This window comes from Fukomys damarensis, unplaced genomic scaffold (genome assembly GCF_012274545.1).
Source record: "Fukomys damarensis isolate Sample0158 unplaced genomic scaffold, DMR_v1.0_HiC HiC_scaffold_17, whole genome shotgun sequence".
Classification (NCBI taxonomy): Eukaryota; Metazoa; Chordata; class Mammalia; order Rodentia; family Bathyergidae; genus Fukomys; species Fukomys damarensis.
Window position 1 is genome coordinate 57253272 of NW_022900929.1, and position 7282 is coordinate 57260553.

Below are 7282 nucleotides of genomic sequence, written 5' to 3' on the forward strand. Positions count from 1 at the left end.
GTGATCCTCCTGCCTCAGCCTCTTGAGTGCTGAGATTATAAGTGTGTGCTACAATCCCCAGCAGGACTCATGTTTTTTATTGTCCTGCTTTTAGTGTTTTAATAAGAGGCCTATAAAACCATTAGGAAAAAAAAAACAGCTTAGGAAAAGGGAGTTGGTGAATTTGGCAGTGCTGCAGCCCACAAGCTGTCTACCACTGCGTAAGTAACCCTAATAAATCATTTGCTCGCCAGGCTGAACTTGTCTGAGCCTTTCTTTGGACTGTCAGTGCCCTCTCACTTCATTGGCATATGTTTCTTTTATGTATCTCTGAAAAATTTACCACTCTCTCTTCTTGGATGTTGGATGTCACCTTCTGTCACAGGTCTCTCTCTACAGCCACTTTCTGTATCCTCCAAGCATTCTCAGCTGATCTCTATTCCCCTTTTGATGTCTTTCCCCTCCAGCTTTTCCTGGTTCACATCCTGTTTGGAATAACAGTAGAAAAACATTTATCAAGTAAGCTTCCTTTTGCCATCAAGTACCTATTCCTGTGTTGCTTACGTGGTATCTGCAGCCACGACTGTATCCCGAGGTACCCTGACACAGTCCCAACCACCCTTCAAAAAAACCGCACAGACTTTGGGTCCTTCCTCTATCTCCTTCTCAAACCATACATTCATTCAAACTTAGCAAATGCACTTCAAGCCAAAATCAAGGAACTTTAATCACTGCTCTTTTTACTCAACCTCTCCAAGTCACTTGACACTCCAGAACATTTCCAGCTTTTAAAAAGTCTCCCGTCTTGGCCAGGGATTTAACTCAGTGGCGCCGCACCTGCCTTGCAAGAGCAAGGTCCTGAGTTAGCCCCCTGGTACCAGAAAAAAATTTTTAAAAAGTCTCCCATCTCGGTTTCTTCCACGCTGTATGTGACCTTCCTCGCTGGCACTGTTCCCGTACTCTGCTCTGGCTGCCATGAACTAAGCAGCTTTGCCCTGCCGCGCTCTTCCACCATGATGAGCCTGCCTTGCTGCCAGCCAGCCTAGGACAGGATCCCCTGAAACCATGAGGCAAATTAAACTTCTGCATCTTTCAATTGTGGGTGTCAGCTGTCAGGTGTCCCGGTGACAGGTCCGCTGACTAGGACCCTGCACTTTCCAACCCTCTCTTGGAGTTCTGCTTGTTCCTTGGATTTCTATGCTAAAACTTGTTTTCTTCCCCGACCCTAAAGACCCTAAACCCTAAAGACATCTCTTCCTTCATGCCTATTTCTCCGTTGGCTCCTTCCTCCCTCTGAATCTCAGATTATCACCAGACATTTATGTTAACTTCTTGTAGAATATATTTAAATATAATTTTGAATAAATGCATTTAATATATACAATATAATACATAATTAAAATAATAATAAACATTACCTTATACACATTACAATTGTTTAATCCTTCCCAGTTTATCCCAGTTTTCCCATTTCCTCAGAAAGAATACGTACAACCCCCTTTTTAACTATTATGGATACAGAAGTTCAGTGATAATCAAGTCCAAACTAATCTTAGGCCATAAACTCACTTTTCTTTCTGCTTTTCTCACTCTTTGGAGTGGCAGAAAATATCTCAATTTCCACCAGGAAAATTAGACATTTTGAATCCCTTCTGTTCCCCCTACCCTTTATTTCTGCCTCCTAAGCAGTGTCAAGTCGTTCTTCTAAGCTTCTCAGGTTGGTCTTTGTTAGAATCTGCCATTTTATGTGCCTCACACAGTCTCACTCTGTGCAAGCTAACAATCTGGCTGTTGTCACCCAGACTTGGGTCACTTGCTGCCTCCGGATTCTATCAGTGAATCGTGGGTCATTTTGTGCTTTCAATTTAAGAAAACTGTTTGCCTACTAGAAAAGAATAATAAGTTTTGTAGAAACTATTTCCATGTTGTTTGTCTTCTGAGAGTTTTTATTTAAACTGTCTTTTCAGTTAAAACAACCCATTCACTTACTGCCCACTACTATGTAACCCACCATATAGGGGACTGTACCACTACCAAATTACAAAAAAACAGAGTGATGTGACCTGTGCCCTCAGAGCTTGTGGTCAAAAAAGAAACATTATCCAGGCACAGTGACACGTACCTGTAAGCCCAGTACTCAGAAGGCTCAGATAAGACGGTCCTCACAATTTCAAGGCCAAAGTGGGCTAGGTAACACCTTGTCTCAAAAAAGAGAGAGAGAGCCAGGGATTTAGCTCAGTTGTTCTGCTGCCTGCCTCTCAAGTGCAAGGTCCTGAGTTTGAGCCATGATACAAAAAAAAAAAAAAAAAAAAAAGAAGAACAAAATGCTGTCCTCCTCCCCAGCCAAAAGGCAGGGAACATTTGCTGCACACCCTCCTAGCCCTCCTAGCCTTCTCTTCACTGCTGAAAAGCAAAACTGTTCCTCCACAGACAAAACAAATAAGCCCATTCAGGCTTATCTCCCACCATAGCGTTGTTTCAGTCATCACATAAATGCTCTCTCTTGCCCTTTTAAAAAAGATAAAGAAGGAAGGAAAGAGAGAGAGAAAGAGGAAGGAAGGCAGGCAGGCAGTCCATGGAAAGGATAACTAAAATTCAAAACTATCAAGTGCTTACATTTGTCAGGGGCTGTGAAGTATAACAGTACTACAAAATGGGATTTTAAAAGTTATATATTTTTTTCTTTTAGAGATAAGCAACTTCTCCAAACTTCCTCCTGCTGAGTTCATAACCAACACTCCTTCCTCTCCTCAGCTCAGATAAACAGAATATGCAGATGCTTGTGAGACCTGACTGAGCTAAAGTGACTCCATGTTGGCTGGCTAATGGCTTGGTATAACTGTTGTGCGCCCCCTCCCCTTATCAAACAACAGGTACCGAGGACACAACATTCAATGTTAGCCTTAACTTGGGTCAGCACCCTCAGGGACCAATTATTGTTATATTGCTCATCCTCATGTTTGGTCCCTGCGTGGAAAAATGCATATCAAAACTAATACATCAGAGAGTAGCTGCTGCCCAACATTATCAGATGCTAATTATGTGGAATGATGAAAATTGGTATGAACATAACAAGGGGTAAGGAGTTACCCCAAAAACAAAAGGAGGAATGATATAGAAAACTTTTGTAAATAACTGAAGTCCTACAAAATGTTAGGAAAATGTAGGGTGACTTCTTCTCTTCTAACTAAAATCTTTGTTTAGTTCAAAATTAAAAGACACCGGAGGCATTAACTGTAGAAAGAGACAGCTAGCCTCATCTTGAGATAACAGGACACATCAAGACCCTGAGCTCCAAAGTTTTGTGAGCCACATGATTGTAAAAGTGTCGAGATGAAAAGAACAATTGTTTAACTTTGCTTTTCTGACCTTGAACACCCTCTTCCCCTGGGCTAGAATGGATAGCTAGACAAATCTTAAAGGTAAACTCCCTAACTACAAAGAATTGCTACATCTGGGTTGAAGTTAACTGTCTTGTGACCATGATTTGTATATCTGTAAATGAAATGTAACCACCTCAATGAGGTCATGGCTGTAAACCCTATAAAACGTATGCACAGTCCTGTAACAGGGCTTCACTTCTCTTAGAGAGTGGAGTCCGCATGTGTGAAATAAACTTCTTTCAGTCTTATCTGTGTCCCGGTATTTGGTGTACTCACTGGCCTGGTACAACAATGCTGACACCAGCAGACCTAGAGCCCAGTTTCCTTTCCACAAGGAAAGGGCCCTGCTGGGGATTTGGCTCAGTGGTTCTGCCCCCTGCCTCACAAGCTCAATGGTCTGAGTTCGATCCCCGGTACAAAAAAAAAAAGAAAAGAAGGGTGATTAAAGCAAGTGTGGAGATCTGCATTGTGTGTGCTCCACCTTTGCTCTGTTCCAAGTATTGCATCTGGGGGTCAAACACTGCTGTTCTGCTGTCCTCGCAGCCCAGCAGGATCATAACTCAGACCCAATAATAAATTAGAGGAACAAAGTTTAATGAAGACTTGTTACTTGTAAAGAGGAAAAGGAAGGAGAAAGGAAAAGGTAGATAGCTACACTGATAACAAAGAATCAAGGTAGGGGCTCTGGAAAGATGGAAGATGCATGGGCCTTTTGTTCTCAGCTGTTTTTGTCAGGGGAGCAGTGAGTGACTGTTTCCCCTCTACCCTGGAACTTGCTATGACTGGATTGGCTTCAGGCATGTCTGCCTACTTCTTTCTGTCTGTCTGTTTACTTGTCCTTGATGTATCTTGGTTAGCTTGGAGTTGGTAAGGGGTCATGTGGATATCTACTGTCTATAATGACCTGGAGTGAATAATACAGTGAGTGTACAGCAAATATACATGTATACAAGTGTATATGTGAGTGGGTGTGAGTGCACACTGCCTTAGTGTCCCTTTGCTTCCACTCTATTTTACTGGAGGTGGAGTGGCTTGTCATTTGTACATCATTTCTCTCTGTTCTGCCTGTCAACTCTTTTTCTGGTCTCTTGGAGCAAGTCTCAAGGCCATTTTATGCCTTTTTCTAGGTTGGTTTTTTTTTTTTCTACTAAGTCTCTGACTTACTTCCCAGGAGGGTCTCTCTCTCTCTCTCTCTCTCTCTCTCTCTCTCTCTCTCTCTCAAAGTTTGTTTTTAACTACTTCTAGTCAGGAGTCAGGATTAGCTAGAAGACTTAAGGCAGCTCCCTGTTTTACTTCCTCACCTACAGACCCCTATCCCCTACACAAGAGCTGGGCTTGAACTTGTGATCACCCTGACTCGGCCTCCCAGAATGCTGAGATTACAGGCGTGTGTCACCATGCCTAGCTAAATGCATTTTTAATGATATTTTAACTTTAGGATGGAATTACTGAGACATGATCCCATCACAAGCTGAGGAGATCTGTACTCATTTTCTTTTGTACCAGGTTATTCAGAGGATATCAACTCTTGGATATCACGGAGTGGTTGAAGATGGACTGGTGAGCTGCGATTTCTCAGTGTTGGTCAACATATGGCTAGGTGCCTATCTTCCCTGTAGCTTCCTAAGAGATGGGCAGCTGGTATTTTCTCGCCTCATAAAGACTTTGCTGGCCAGATGTGGTGGTACATGCTTATAATCCCAGCACCCAGGAGGCTGAGACAAAAATCACCATGAATTCTAGGCCAGCCTGGGCTACATAGTGAGTTCAAGGCCAACCTGAACTACATAGTGAGACTCTGCCTACTAAATAAATAAATAAATAAATAAACTATAACCAAATACAATAGGCATTTATTTAAAAAAAAAAAAAAAAAAAAAGACTTTGCTGTCAAGGTCATCAGTCTCCAGTCTGAGCTCAGATCTTTAGGGAGATGAAAGCTTGTTACCTTTTGCAACCCCACAGAGCCTGGGACCAGCAAGATGGCAGGATCTTGATCTTGCCATCCTCTTGCCAGAAGTAAACGGGAAAGGCTTATCCAAATACCCATCCCTACTGAAGAGGGGCTGATGAAGGTATAAGCAGATGAGAACTGCGGAGGCTGTGGAAGTTGAAGAAGTTCAGGCAGCTGAGACTTTTAGGCTGCTGGAAAAAGAGGAGGGGAGGGAACCAGGAACGTTGGAAGTGGGGCCCTGCAGTCAGCAGAGGCGGATCCATAGACTAGGATGGAATATGCCTCTCAGACGCCCTGTATCAAACCTACCTGTCTCTCCCCCAAATGATGTAAACAAGAGACCCATTTAAACAAGTTTCACACAACAGCTCCTGCTTCCACAGATTCGTTCTAATTTCCAAGTATGTTTTGTCTCCTTTATGTTGCAAACAGGTAGCAGGCTATGCCTCTTGTCATTCTTTTATTTTTTGGTACCAGGGATCAAACTCCGGTCCTTGTGCTTGCCAGGGAGGCAATGGAACCACTGAGCTAAATCCCCAGCCCCTCTTGTCATTCTTTGTAGCTTTCATAGTAGCCCCTGGGAGTGTAACTATAATATATAAAATAATTTATCTTAAACCTTGCTGTGAAAGGTGAATCATTTTAACAGGTGACCATCAGATTTAGGGCACCAGATTAAAGTCTAAAATCCATATGTAGGAGTTTTGGCTGTGATTGGGAAGATATGTGAAATAATTGGCAATTCACCTTTGAGACAATTGTACAAAATAATCATTTGACAAAGTAAGTCCCCAACTTATGAAGCACAAGGACTCGAGTTCAATCCCCAGAACCAAAAAAAAAAGTCTTATAAGTCAGATTCATTTATAAGCCTGACAAAGTGAGTTTTATCCACCTTTGACACAAATACACAATATAAAGCATAAAAAAAAACAGACACACAAAAATACTGAACTATTTTTACTTTCTCACCATAAAATGGTGGTACAGTACAGTACAGTGGCATTCAGGGGATTGCGTGCAGTGAGCAGACAACACTTACTGTATTTGCACTTTTGTCTCCATGGTTATTGCTTTGCACTTCCTAGCAGTCCCTTCACATCAGCACTGCTTTTCCTCTTGCTTCCCCACCTGGGCTCTGACTGAGCACTGCACTACTGTCATTATCAGGCTGTGTACAGTGGCACAACTGTGACAACATGTGGCAGACACATGAGATACTTTTGTGATTTGCTCACATCTACAAATGTTCAGAATGCAAGATCTGTTCATATCTGTAAAAGTATGCAACTCAAATGTTTATAAGACAGGGTCTTACTATGAAATAACTTCACTTCCATGACCCTAAAAATTATACCAAATAGGTTTTGGGTTGCTCTTTTTCATCTGGACATAATTGAATCCATTTAAAGTCCTAGAAGCACTTAGCCCAAATTTAAGGCAGACATAATTTCTCTTTGTCTCAATGGCACATCTGCTCATTAAAGAAAATTAGAATTTGCTATCACATATTTTGGCTGAGCTTCCAACAGCTAAACAGCAATCCTATCTGGAATGTCAATGACACAGACCAGGGACTCAGGAGCAGCTGTCCATATCATTATATCTCATTAAATTGCATATATTACATTAAATTAATTACATTTTATAAATTATATTACATTTTATAAATTTTCATACAAGCACTCCAGGAATTTGAGGAAAGAGGAACACAAGTTTGAGCAGTCTGGGCAATTTAGTGACTTAGTGAGGGCCTGTCTTAAAAAAATGAAATAAATATATATTTTAAATTAAAAGTACATATATTCAAGTGTGGTGGTACATGCCTATAATCTCAGTACTCGGGAGGCTGAAGCAGGAGGATTGCTGCAAGTTCAAGGCCAGCCTGGGCTACATAGCAAGACCTTGTCTCAAAAAATAAATATATACATATAGAGAGAGCTAGGGATGTAGCTCAGTGACAAGG